At 34.3% G+C, this 14087-nt stretch overlaps 1 long non-coding RNA gene across 3 annotated transcripts; it reads right to left on the reverse strand.

Annotated features, from left to right (window-relative positions):
• Positions 1-4847: 4847 nt before the first annotated feature.
• Positions 4848-9770, reverse strand: LOC149933858 (uncharacterized). 3 transcript variants are annotated; one of them, XR_016482340.1, is made up of 5 exons: positions 9650-9770; positions 8330-9516; positions 8120-8268; positions 7776-8058; positions 4848-6482 (listed from the first exon to the last, which is right to left on the reverse strand). It is a non-coding gene; the product is annotated as an uncharacterized LOC149933858 (long non-coding RNA). The 3 variants fall into 3 exon arrangements; XR_016482341.1 differs by lacking the exon at positions 4848-6482 and having other exon boundaries at positions 6667-8058; positions 8125-8268; XR_016482339.1 differs by lacking the exon at positions 4848-6482 and having other exon boundaries at positions 6667-8058.
• Between the last annotated feature and the right edge of the window lie 4317 nt (positions 9771-14087).

Genomic DNA, 14087 nt, shown 5'->3' on the forward strand with positions numbered 1-14087 from the left:
GTCATAGAACCTGTTTTACGCAATTATGTAATTAAAAGTAAAATAAAATTGGAAATGTATATTTCTTGTTTTTATTGCCTATGGATTAGAAATTAAGGGGTTCGGAAACGATAGTGGAAATTATGGTTAACGCGGGAGGTTTAAGAGTACAGAGGGGTAAATTCCATCCTTCAGAAATCTGCGCGATTAAAACAAATTCTGGAGAACGGGGGAAAGCAACTGGTGAACGAGAGATAAGGCAAAGTATCCAGTGAATGCGGAAAGCAGCTGGTGATTAAGAAGGGAAGAAAGCAATGGGGGAAAGGAGTGGGTGAACGAGAAGGATCCAGTGAACGGCGGGAGCCAGGGGGAAAACAACAGGTTTGTGTCCTTCTGGTGAATGAGACAATGGGGGAAAGGAGCTGGTGAACGAGAGAGAGATAAGGTATCAGTGAATGGGGATAGCAATGGGGGAAAGGAGCGGGTGAACGGCGGTAGCCAGGCAACAGCTATGTGTCCATCCGGTGAATGAGACAATGGGGAAAGGAGTTGGTGAACGAGATGGATGAATGGGGGAAAGAAACAGCTTTGTGTCCTTCTGGTGAATGAGCCAATGGGGGGACAATGGGGGAAAGGAGATGGTGAACGAGAGAGATAAGGTATCCAGTGAATGGGGATAGCAATGGGGGAAAGGAGCTGGTGAACGAGAAGGATGAATGGGGGAAAGCAACAGCTTTGTGTCCTTCTGGTGAATGAGAGATTAAGAAGGGATGAAAGCAATGGGAGAAAGGAGCTGGTGAACGAGAAGGATGAATGCGGGAAAGCAACAGCTTTGTGTCCTTCTGGTGAATGAGACAATGGGGGAAAGGAGATGGTGAACGAGAGAGATAAGGTATCCAGTGAATGGGGATAGCAATGGGGGAAAGGAGCTGGTGAACGGCGGGAGCCAGGCAACAGCTTTGTGTCCTTCTGGTGAATGAGAATGAAATTCTCATTCACCAGTGGGACAACCCCTTTCTCTTATAATAACTTTGCTATGCTAACAAGTGCAGGAATGTCAATGTCCGAGAGGGCTGGGAAAATTGTTTTTTTTACAAGGGCAAAAACGCGTCCAATTGATTTTTTTAAATCGATTTAGCTCTTGCATAATTGTGAAAATAGCATTCAAACAATACAATGAAATTGATCAGGACGTTTCTAATGTAGTTCATATGAAGTAAAATATCAGGGAGGGGCAATGCCACCCTAGCACACCCCCTATAAGCACACCGAAAATATTCAACGGGTTGTATTTAAACGGCCAATACAAACATTTCCCGATAGTTAATTCCAGATAGCGAACAATTAATTGATTATTTTTAGTCTTTCAAAAAATTAATTAATTAATTAATTAATATTAGCCAACCCCAAATAAAATTTAATGTTACCTATAAAACGACTTAAAGCACTATCGACGTCCTGAGAATTATATACATTTTCCCAAGTTTCAAACTCAACAGCATTTTTAATTTATCATAATCAACAGTAATCTTTTCATAGCTGTCTTTTTTATTACAAGAAATAACCTTGTTTTTAGCGATGGATAACTCTATGATGGTTGCGGAATGGTCCATAATATTGGTATTTAATATATATGAACTTACAACAAAATTCGAGCTCAACGTAACAAATATGTGGTCTAAACATGACATTAAAGTACCAGATGACCTTGTGATATCATTTATACAATTAATGTAGCTATAAAAGGCAAGAATGTCTAAATATTCGTTTATTAGTGCATTTACAGTTTTCAAAATATCAATATTGATGTCACCCAGTAATACAATATTATTTATGTTACTATAATGCGATATTTCGGCCTCAAAGCCAAGTAGAAAATTTTTCATATCAGAATTAGGAGATCTATATATTGCGAGATATCTGGTTGGCTGAGTCCAAGATTCACACGATACGTCTAATCTTAGACACCCTGAGACTCCTACACTAATTTCATCACAAGTAACATTGTAAATATCATTTACATAAACAGTAATTCCGTCGTTTTGATTAAAAAACTTTGTAGTACAAAATTTATTGTAACCTGGTATATCAAAAACATTTGGATCTTTTCCTTGTCAAAACTTTTATTTGGAAATGTTTTTTGGTGCGTTAGGGTTAGTAGAAAGACATCGAAGTTTTTATTTAAACTTTTTATGTTTTAATTAAATATTTTAAGATGAGAGTCATTAGTAGATAAATTTGCATATTCAATGGTGGAAAATGTTTTAGTATTCTAAATTTCCATAGAAAGTAAATAGTTTAAGTATATAAACTAAATATATGTTTAATGCTGTTTAAGGTCGTTTAGCGATTTTATTCGAATAGCAATTTGGTTATCATCTTTACGTAGAAATATTTTGCCATCATTGGTCCATAAGTTTTTATATTGTTTGGCCTTGGCTAGCTGCTTGGTCGCATACAATTTTTTATTAGCAGGTGTTAGGTGGTCATTCATATACAGTTTAGTATTTTTAAGGAAGTGCCAATATTGTATGCAGTAAGGCCTTTTTTTTGCCTTAAATTGCTCGAGCCAAAGGTCGCGTACTTTCTTATTAGAAAAATGGATTCTAATAATAGGTAGGGTCTTAGTACCTTGTGGCAGTCTATATAAATTCACAATCTCGTTATGATCATATTTTACACCTATTTCCCCTGCTACTGCTTTTAGAATTTCACTTAATTGTTCATTTTTAGTTTGTTCAATTCCAGTTAGCTCCAGATTTAAAAGCAGCTAATCTTGCGCGAGATCATTGATTTTGCTTTCGTGATCTATTAACTTAGCTCCTAGCTCCTTATTTTTATCTTTAAATCATCGTTATCTTTTCTAATCAATCTTACGTCATCGCATACTGTGTAAAGGGTTTTACTAAAATCATCAATTTTGTCAGAACAGAATTGAATATATAGATGTATCAATAATGTATATTTTATCAAATTTTTTATCAATTTTCCCAATCTTCTTTACTTCAGTTTGAATTTGATCGACAGCCACCATTTTAGTTTAAATATGACTTACGTTATTCATTAGGAGCTGTAGGTCACCATGTTTTATTTCTTCAACAGCGTTATCTGCACCTTTGGCTGGATTTTTACATTCATCGCATTTCCATATCGTTTTCCGGGCGCCTAATTTTCGAAGCTTTTACTCGGTTTTAATGTTGGTACACTTTTTTTCAAAAGTCTTCGGCTGTGGGCGATTTTGCAGTAAACACCGATTAATTCAAAAACTGTTAATCGCAAAGAAACGATATTCGAGAATATCAATAGGGGTATCGTTGTCCATCAATTTCAGCTGTTTGCGTGACACAATTTTAGGCACGCGCCAAAATACGCGCATTTCCCAAATATCGAACTTTCTAAAATATTGATTTTCAGAATCAGTGGGGTCGATTGCTTTTAATATTGCGTTTATTCAGTTCACAAATTGTATTTTTTACCGTTACCACGCCTCTTCTTATCGCAGAGCTAACAGCGGTAAAACATTGTATCTTTATTACTGTTAGATTTAGTTTAACTGTTCAAAATAAATTAAAAATTACCATATTTTTCTACTTCACTGTTTTTGAAGAAATCAAAATGTTCATATTAAGATTTGAGTACAACTGACGGCAACAACATTCGCCTCATTGCGCCACAGTTAAGAGTTCACCAAAAGTACATAAAACTCTACCGTTTCCATCACTTTGTGGCTTTATTAACACGATACTGTTAACTGATCTTTTCGAGTGGCCCTACACTCTAAAAGGTCATATTTCTAGAATAATCTATCAATATCTAACTAATCACGAAAAATCCCCATGAGCTAGGTCAGAAGATGTTGCACGAAACTTTAGAACATTAATACTTGCAGTACTAGTACAGTCTTGAACTGGGCGACGTTACACTGATATAAATATTAACTGTTAACAATTCACAGGTACTGTAATAAAAACGTTTAATCGTATTAAAGATTATGAAACGGTAAAATCGTATTAATCTGTGGTAGTTTTAAGTTAACAGGACCACCTAAGCTACATCTGCAGCATTTAAATCATAATAGAAACTAACCAATATCCGTTTATCTCTAGATTCAATCTTTTACTCTCGCGATTGTGATCATGTTGAGAAAGTGTTTTAGTATTTACAGAGTTCATAGTTATAAATGTAAGGCGAAGAACTTCAATCAATCAGGATTTATTGTTTTTTTAATAATTTTATTTATTAAATACTTAATATTTTGGCTCCCCCATAAAAAACTTGGTCATTACAATGTAGCCCGTTATGTAATCTTGGATATTCTCGATAAGCCTTACCTTTAAATAGCTATGGAAATCGGAGACCAGGTCATATTGGGGTAAAATGTGGGACAGACACTTTCAGTCCTTGTCAATAGCTACAAAAACTTGCTAAAGTGTCTGTTGAAGCTATAGCTCGGTTACGCGTGATCTTATTTTGAAATATTTCAAAGTAGGCGTAAGCCTATAATAATCTCAATATTGCTTTAAAAAACTGGCAATAGAATCTTAATGGAGATTAAAAACATCATAACTTTAAAAAGGAAGGCTTAAGGGAATACACTATGAATGTTTAGTATGGTAAAAAAGGGCTAGATGGCGATTATGTGTTAAATTAAGTTAATACATATTTAACAAAACAAAATAAAGCATTCTTATTAAAAGTTGTGTTAAATATTTGCCAAGTTAAGGATTTTTTGAAAAATATAACTTAAGGTTTATTCAAAATGTACTCTGAACAGCCTGAAGAATGCAAATAAAGGTTTTAGTTCCCAAAAAACTGAAATATTCTACCTTATTCTTGATTATACATTGAAGATAAAGTAATGCTGTTCTTAAAAGTGTTCAAAAACAAGCAAGTTGTAGCAAAAACCTTTAAAAGATTTTTGATGTATCAACCGATGTTAAAAACATAAAACCGTCCAAATAAAAAAATAACCCCATAGACAAGTCGGCAGCGGAGATGTGTTCATTCAAAATTATTTGATCCACCGCTACCAGATATTGATTGGAGTTCCTTAAACTTTCTTCTGGATCAAAGATTTATTATTCCAATCAATAAATTTAATACCTATGATGGTTAGACAAGGACGAGTTCACAGCTTCTTTTCAATGTCACTATGAGGTGTACCAACCTGAAAAAATTCAAAGCAAAATAATATTTAGTAGATCAAAAATATTATAGACAATACGCCCTAGAAAAAAGATATAGCTTTTTAAGCAATCTACAAGAATATGATTTTCTTTTGAGTGGTGTAAATATTTACCATGGTAGCAATGGCTTACAGAAATAGAATGAAATAGAAAAATTTTACCTTTAACAGAGGAATCAAGGGCTTAAGGTCTTCTTGAAATGCATAACGTTTTTCATATTCTCTTAAAGACTATCATTATCAACAATGAGTTTCAAATGTTCCTGTTTAATTTCACCTAAAATTTCTTGACAGGTTCTCGCATTTTCTTCAGTTGGGCTTGGATTAAAAGTTGCATTTGTTTGATCCGTTTCTTTAGGTTTTTCCCAGAAGCAGAGCTTTTCCTTTTTATATTTGACAAAAAAATTTCAGATCGCCTTATATTGTCTAATTTGTTAAATACTTGTGCGAAGAAGGAATCGTATCCGTTACCGATTCGTTTTCCATGTATTTCATCATGTATTGCGTGGGGATATTTCTTCACAAAATTTTCTGTTACTGCACGCAAAAAACTCCTACTTAGGCAATCAAATTCCATTAGGGCATCAATAAACAGAGTTTTTTAACGAGGGGTAAGACACTCTGCGAACTCAGTGTACAGTGCCGTACCTTTGACAGTTCTAAATGGAACTCGCAAACTCTTGAAAATATGTACCTTTAACAGTGCTAAATGCATGAACTCGGTGTACAGATTATCTGAGACTCTCTTACCCCTCGTTTTTTAACCAGTTTACTACGCTCTTTAGTAAGTTTTTTATCTTTATTCAAAATACGCTGTTCGTTCTTTGGAAAAATGTCATAAACTTTGGTGTACGATTCATACCACTTATTCCTTGCCCATTTGTTAATATTGCGAACAAGTTGCTCTCGCTCTCTTATCTTATCATTGAAATGAAACGTCATACTTATGTTTTTTTATGCCAGTAGTCAATTGAAAACCAACCGATTTAAGGCTTTGCAAGTGTTTGAAAATAAACGAAACTTCGGGACCTTTTTGTCAAACCCGTTAACCTATTGCTTGACAAGGGGTCACGTACCCGAAAGCTCGCAATTTTAACGTTTATAACATTAAAATAATGTTTTAAAAGCCATGAAGTATCAGTCGTGTTAATTTCAAATTATTATAAACATTTGTCAACAGTTTCGCGAAATCTATTCTGGTACCCCAAAAACTCAGTTTATTTGCTCCAGAGACTCAAAAGCATCGTACAAAAACCGCAATTAATTCAATCCTAATTTTTTATTTCAAAGGTTTTATCTACTCCCAGCTCGAGATGGACTGTAAAAAGAAGATACAATAAGAATAAATAAATGAAATATTAGCATTATAGACTGTGTTTATTTTAAAGGCTAATTAAATTTAAAAACTAGGCTTAGGTAAAAGTCTAAATAGTTTTAGTTCTAGCCCGGGGGAATAAACACTTTCTAAAGATAAATTATTCATTTAATAAGAATGAGAGCTACAGGCTTTATCACAAACTAGCTTAGAAATTTCTTATTCGAATTAAATTTTGAGCAGATTTAACGAAATTTTGAAAGTACGGTAGTAGAGCTGTTAAAAGTTTAGATATTAAATTATGTTACTAAATCATTTTTTTTAAATTGTTGCGTTGACCAAGTGGAATTTAATGCTTGACATTAAGTTGAGCTTTTTCGGGGTGAATTACAATTACCATCGAAGGTCCAATTTGTTTTTCAAATTATGAGTGTAAGATTTTCTTTATACTTGTATGGCGTTGCTAAGATAAATTTAGTTAAAAGAAGGTAAGCTTTAATAACCCCGTATTAAAAAAATTGCATCACTTTCATGATTTCATTTAAATAAGTTAGACTCGCTTCTAGATAGATCTGCGTTGTGCGCTCACTAAAATATCTTTCCTACGAGAAAACGTCAACTTAATAACTCTTAATATCAATTTTAAAAGCTGATATTTTTTTAATAATGTACATAAACACCACATTTCGCTGTACATCAAAATCACGTAACGGAGTTTTTTTTAAATTCTGAATGAGTTATTGGAAATTTTAGGGAATTTTTATGGAATGTGCTTTTAAAAGGATATATCTTCGTGAATATCTGTGAAAAAGACCCATCTTTTTTGCCCCTGGTTTCCGTAATATTGTTTGAATTAAAATAATAATTAATGTGAATTTGGTTAAAATGCAAAAAGGAAAGGCTTAACGAGGAATGGTACTGCCGCCTGTTACTGGATGAGGTAAGAACACCCTCATCGTTTACTAGTTAGGATAAACTTAAGCACCTTTAATCCGAAAACTCAACGCTTTGAAAACCATCACAGAATAGGCAAAGATAAAACATCATTGATTTTTGTTTATAAGGTAAGCTATAATAGTTATGATCGTTTAAATAATTGTATATATTTTTCTCGCACTAACAAATATTATTACATTGCCTTTAAAGATAATTGAAATTGTGAAATTGAAAAACAAATAAGGTCAAGAAAAAACACTTGCTGCACATGCACACCAGTCAACAAGGTCTTCCTTATCTGCGATATACTTCCGAAAACGGTACAAGAGGCAAGCTCTAGTCACGTAAACGTCAACTTACCTCACGGGAAGAAAGGTCATTGGGAACCGTTGAAGTTTAAACGAAGATGGCCCGATACTACAACACCGCCAGAACCTGAGTTTTCTTCACTCCTGCGATATCTTCCTTGAGGGCGAGTGTTGAAAGAAAAGAGCATTGAAGATATTTTTATCAACGAAATCTTATCTTTCCGTCATCTCCTTTAGAGATAAGATTTCGACCGCATTTAAAACCGACTGTCATTTGACTAAGGTGTGTCATCTAGCTTCTGTAGTTCTTGCAGAAATGTCGCTCCAGTACTAATCTAGTAATATTCGTTAATTGTATATATTTTGAAAATATTATTTTAATGCCATCGTTTATACATTACTAGTTCATTATTTATAACATCGCTCCGTTTGTTCACTCCTAAACCCTCAAGCGGCTATGCAATGAGTGCATGTTGTAAACTTCAACAACCCTCGATGTTAAATATATCCCGAAATCCCTTCTCAGCTAATAAAAATATTGGTCCCTTTGACATGAAGTTAAATCATTAAGTTAAAATCCATTTAAAACCAAATTGCTAGCCTTACCTTCGTTAAAATCCTTTCCAATAATACATCGTCTCACACTTTCCTCTTTTTCCCCTCCTTGGCGCCAGCAAAGTCTAGCAAAACCAGTCGAAGGTCGGTTGCACCACGAACGCCAACCAAACCAAAACACCCCCTGCTTATTTTTTGACTCCATTGCGCAGTTCAAAAATTTGGACGTTTCCGGCAAACTTGTTTTTTGTTTTCACTTAGCCAACGCCGGCCATCGTCTGCTACTAATGTTGCTCTTAGCTTTGTCAACAATAAATATCAACTGTCAGTGGGCGAAAGAGGGAAATTACCACCAGTCGCCAGCCAAACAAGGGCCTGTAAGCCCCCTTCTCTTAATTGCTCCTATTCAATAGAGTACCGAGCCGGGGTGTTAATGTAGCTATTGCCCATGGACGGACTTATGACTGCTTCATCCGGCCCATTAACGGTTCAGAGTTAAAGGAAACCACCGGGGTTTGGATGAACTTGTTTCTCACACTAGTCTTAGAAAGGCTATACTGCAAAAATAAAAAATGACAAAATAATTCTGATCTGTCTACAATACACACGAAGTTATGGCATATTCGAAAAGTCTTCGCCTCCGCGAGCTTGTTTTATACGATAGTTAAACAGTAATAGTTTTACAATATTTTAATGTTAGTGTGGTGAACCGTTTGTTCCACCCGTGTTTACTTTACAGGCTCGCTAACGGTGAATTATCTGATTTAAAAATATATACAAAATAGCTAAGCCGATTATGTCTGATAAGATCTGTTTAAAAAATTAAATGAATTGAAATTAATATTTTACATAAACCATCAGACTAAAGATGATCAAATTATTTGACTGTGGTTTGTCAGGAAAGAGGTTCGTTTTGCCCGATAATTAAACAGTAAAGGTTCTCCAATTTGATTAATTCCAACACAATAGTGGCATATAAAAAAGGAAATTTTCTTTACCGATTACACTTTCATGGATAAAATTGTTAAATATATCGAAACTTAAATATGGTATTAAATAATTAATCACACCACCATGAAGTGCATTTACTAGTGGATATCCGTTACCCGATCGCCGAGCCCTAAAATTTTATAGTTTTGTCGTTTTCTTCAGGTTCGAATTGAATTTGCAGTTAATAACACAGACTCCTACAGCCAAGATAAATGCCAATGCAAATGCTGGTCCCAAAATAATCCACTCTATAGAATAAACAATTCGAAAAACTATTATAAACAAACAAGTTTTGATATGAAATACATAACATTTAATGACCACATCACCACAAATTTATAGAGAAATAAACAATCAAACATAAATTCTATGTAAATAAACCTTTTACGCTGGGCCACCCCTGAAACAATTCTGTGGCAATTGCGGTTTAGCTCAAATTCAACGAGAAAACTACCCGTTGCAACTAAATTATAGCAGTAAAACGCATTAAAGTCAATGATAATTATCAATCATAAATTTCACCCAGAAACCAGCAGGGTTGAAATGAATGAATTCTGTCGCAATCCAATGCCTGACTCTCCTATTTTCGCTTCCTTCAAATTTACATATTTTCTTATTTAACAATTTTATCTTGCGTTTGCTCACTCGTTTGCGATAGGCACCGTTCAAAGTTGACTACTCTTATTTTGATGTTATCCTGACTTAACACGCGTCGTGAAGAGGAAATGTGACCTTTATCAATTGAAGCTGATTGCAAAAGCCTTATTTCCTACATCCATGAATTAAAAATACATGGTATGTGTACAGTGCGGTATGGCTTCCTGGTTACGGTTACCTATATTACTAGGTAAATATATAAGTAAACCGATGGAATGTTTAAGTAATATTATGGTAAGTGTAATGATTATCATAAAAATTGATGTGGATAATAGCGAGTATTTCGCTCGCGACGCGCCAAGGTAGACTCGGCTCCTAGTAAACGTTAAGCCTTGTCTCGAATAGAATTTACCCCCATTGCTCTTTTTTAAATAAGTGATTTTACACAGAACTAGGGCAGTTTTCCCAAGAACGTTGCAAAATGCCCGAGATTATCAAAGTGAGAACTAATCGAGGTTTCTAAAATTCATTTCCTGTTAAAAAGAAGGTCTTTCGTTCCCTTTCCGCGACGCGGTTCCTTTGTGACGGTAGCCAGATATTGAATTTGAGCATACGCGTTTCAAAGGCAGTTAAAAAGATTTTAACAATTAATAAGCAATGAACTTTTAATACGGTTAGAAATTCTATTAAATATTTCAAATGATTTAGTGTTGATGAAATGCGTTCAATGTAAGTTTGGTAAGGGTAAGTGCAAAACTGTGTTTACTATAAAGATTAAATTTTTGTCAAGAAAATTGGCATTGGTTTGTCCCGTACGATGTAGTGTAAGAACCTTTGCATTGGCTAGTTATTTTATAAATAATTTTCATGTACTTATTTAAAATGATCGAAACATTTAAAATTGCAAAAAAGTCAGTGGTATGTAAATCGGGTCAATTCCCAAAATTTTAGTTAAAGGAAATGCGTCCTAAATGAAAGTCATTCTTACGTTTGTGTCGACAGAATTTTGAAATGAATTCATGTTTTTAGCTGTTTTATTAAGAATTTCTTCGATTTGGGGTTCGATGAAGGAGTGATGGACATGTAAATGGATTTATTTCGTTTTTAAACTGTAGTGAAAGGAAGGTTAAAGATAATAACAAAAGCCCACTGAAACAGATTAGAGAAGGAATTTATTTTATTCGCGATAAATGAGAGCAAGTATCAGCATTTGAGTAGAACAAAGCGTTGCTTCTTTTAGAATTCTGGGTTATTGTAAGTAAGGATGTCTATCAAATTAGTTTACTTTTTTGATAACATTGTTTAATTATAAACGTGGGTTAAACTAGTTTTCCCATAGGTGTGAAATATAGACTGCACCATCGTTAATGAAGTCTTCGGATTCAGTGAATATGAAGTACATTTTTGCCTCCTAGTCACAGTGAGCGGGTGTAGAGACCAGCGTGCGCGTGATATTTATCATGAAATGTTTTACTCGTTAGAGAGGATGAAGTTTTGGGTAAGACGTCAGTTCTACTTCACTTCATACAAAACATTGTTGCTCTCCTAAACCATAATTTTTTACATATGAGTCGGGTGAAAAATCAAGAAGGTCCTCGATTTTAGCGGCTGAATAGTGGAATGTCCATATTTAGTCCAAAATATTATAACGACTAAGTAAAACCCACAATATACCATAACGCCGTAACATAATGATATTAATTTATTTCATCCATAGCTATTCAACTCATGAATTATCATGATTTCAAAAAACATGGTTTATTCCTTCAGTTTACGGAACCTTTTTGCTAATAAGACACTTATTTTGAAAACGTTGTTCTCAGTCGATGTACCGTTCATCGGATTGCTAGATTTTCAAGAAAAACAATATAAGAACGACAATTTGACCATTCACTTATCCGCCATTAGCAAACACCTTCCTCTGATTCACTATAAAATTTGTAAAACAATATTGTCCAACATGGTTCCCAAAATGATTTTATCCTTTTGGATGGAGAAAATAGTTTGAAAACTTATTGGCCACTAAAAGCTTCCCGGATTTTGAAGAATGGACAATTTCTCACTGAGGCTAAGCTCCCATTACTTAAATATATTATTTTTCAATTTACAAATCTTAAAAATTATAGCCTTAATTAGAAATTTTACGAATTCAAAGTGTCTTGGTTTTCTTTGTGGGCTAATGCGCCAAATCTCGCGAACACATTAGACGTGATGCGATACGAAATTATAAAAAATCATGATTTCCCATATGCTACCGACCACTACCTAAAACTTAATATACATGAGTCATTAAAAATATTAAAAAAGCGAAAATCTAACCAATGCACAGTGGGGTATTTGTGCGATCTGGGCGGACAAAATTATTTTTTAATTTTATTCGATTTAGAAAATGTTCTTAGGTTAATTTCTAGTAATATAAGCGATAAAAAGTATGTTTTGGAATAAAAAAATTCTAGGTATACTTGCCTCATTCCGGTTAGGACAGTATCGGAACTTAACAGTAATCGGTTTATTTCAGATACGTGTATCTTCTAGAAAAGCAAATAGTAGCAGCCAATTTTAAATGGGTCTTTAAGAATAAGACCTGAGCTTGCTAACCAACTTAAAATATATCCCGGGAAGTACTTGGAAGTACAACTAATCGACCCAGATTTAGAAACAAATAATGAATAAAAACAGTTAAAATAATTTATTGAAAACGTTCGCGCGCTTTTTAAAAAAAATCACTTATCATATCAAAAACCTATGAATAGTACCCCCACTTGCCTGCCTGATTAATATCCATAGCTTACACTTCAAATTATACGAACAAATAACGAAGTGTCAAGGTCGTGAAAAACTGTACCTGCTCTCCATTTGACGAGCAAGTTCAGAATGGCACGAGCGCGAGCGCTAGAGTGATACAATAATTGGGGAGGGGGTCGTTGTAAGACATTCGTCAGACACTTCAGTATAAGTAGTAACCATTGTTTCTATCCCCGCGTTAATTTTTGAAATCGACTTTTGTCCGGCCAGATCGCAAAAATACCCCATTGTGCAATGTCTCAATAGAGATAACGGCCCGGGCTACTTAATAGCTGATATTTGGTTTAAAAAGTATTTACCACTTGACACGTGTATTTTTTAATTATTTGTTAATCACTGTTCTCAGCCAGCATTTTGGACCCGAACTAATTTAGAACTTGTATTTCCAGATTTGTCTAAACAACGCACTAACACTGTAAAAATCTCTCTACCGAGTGAGGATCGCATCTTTTGTTTTTGAAGAGGTACCATCAACAACGTACAATTGAATGCTTGATGTCCAAAGAGCCGGCGGTATATCCAATGAGTAAACGGATGTTCTACAAAGAAAATTTTCCTTAATAGCACTACTTTCAATCGTCTCTCCGAATTCTCTCACGCGGAAAGTGCGCGCCTTCATATCTACAAGGCGTACCTAGTGTTGTTTTTTTACTCTTTAACGTCGTCAACGCCAGAGTACGAGAGATAACCAAAACTATCTATAAGCAAAAAAAAAACGTCGCCAGTTTTTTATCACACGTCAAAAGATAAGTTATATAAAGAGCAACACGACGACCGAAACCTTCAGAGCGCCAGCATTTTGGCCCCGAACTAATTTAGAACATGTATTTCCATGTAATAATACTTCATTATATTTCAATATTTACTATAAGTTGCTGGTGCTCTCAACAACAAATACTTAAACCTACTGCAAATATGGAAACTGAACTTACTTTAGCAACAATCCTAAAAGAATTAAACAGTTCAGAACGGACAATAGCGTCGAGTTAGATAAAATAAATAGTTCAAATAAACAAATTATAGCTAAAATCGATAAAATGTGTAAAAAAATAAATGAACACGATACCAGACTAGTTAAATTAGAAGATAAAATTACCGATATTGACGGTTTAGGTATGGAACTCTCTAATTTAAAAGATGATGTAAACCTAAAATTAAAAGGCAAAGATAAGGAAATAATACAGCTAAAAAATCAGATTGATTCATTGGAAAACAATAAAAGACGTAATAACATAATTATAACTGGCCTACAAGAAAAACCTGGTGATGATAAATCTTTATTAGCGAAAGAAGTTAAAATAATATTCGTAGAGCTACTAAATATCGAATGTAATATTTCACCACACTAGGTATTTAGGAGAGGAGAAAAAAAAACGAATAATTGTCAAACTTGATAGCCCCGCCCTTAAAAATGAAC

The sequence above is a fragment of the Leiobunum rupestre genome, chromosome 7, assembly GCF_980474605.1.
Source record: "Leiobunum rupestre chromosome 7, qqLeiRupe1.1.hap1, whole genome shotgun sequence".
NCBI classification, from domain to species: domain Eukaryota; kingdom Metazoa; phylum Arthropoda; class Arachnida; order Opiliones; family Sclerosomatidae; genus Leiobunum; species Leiobunum rupestre.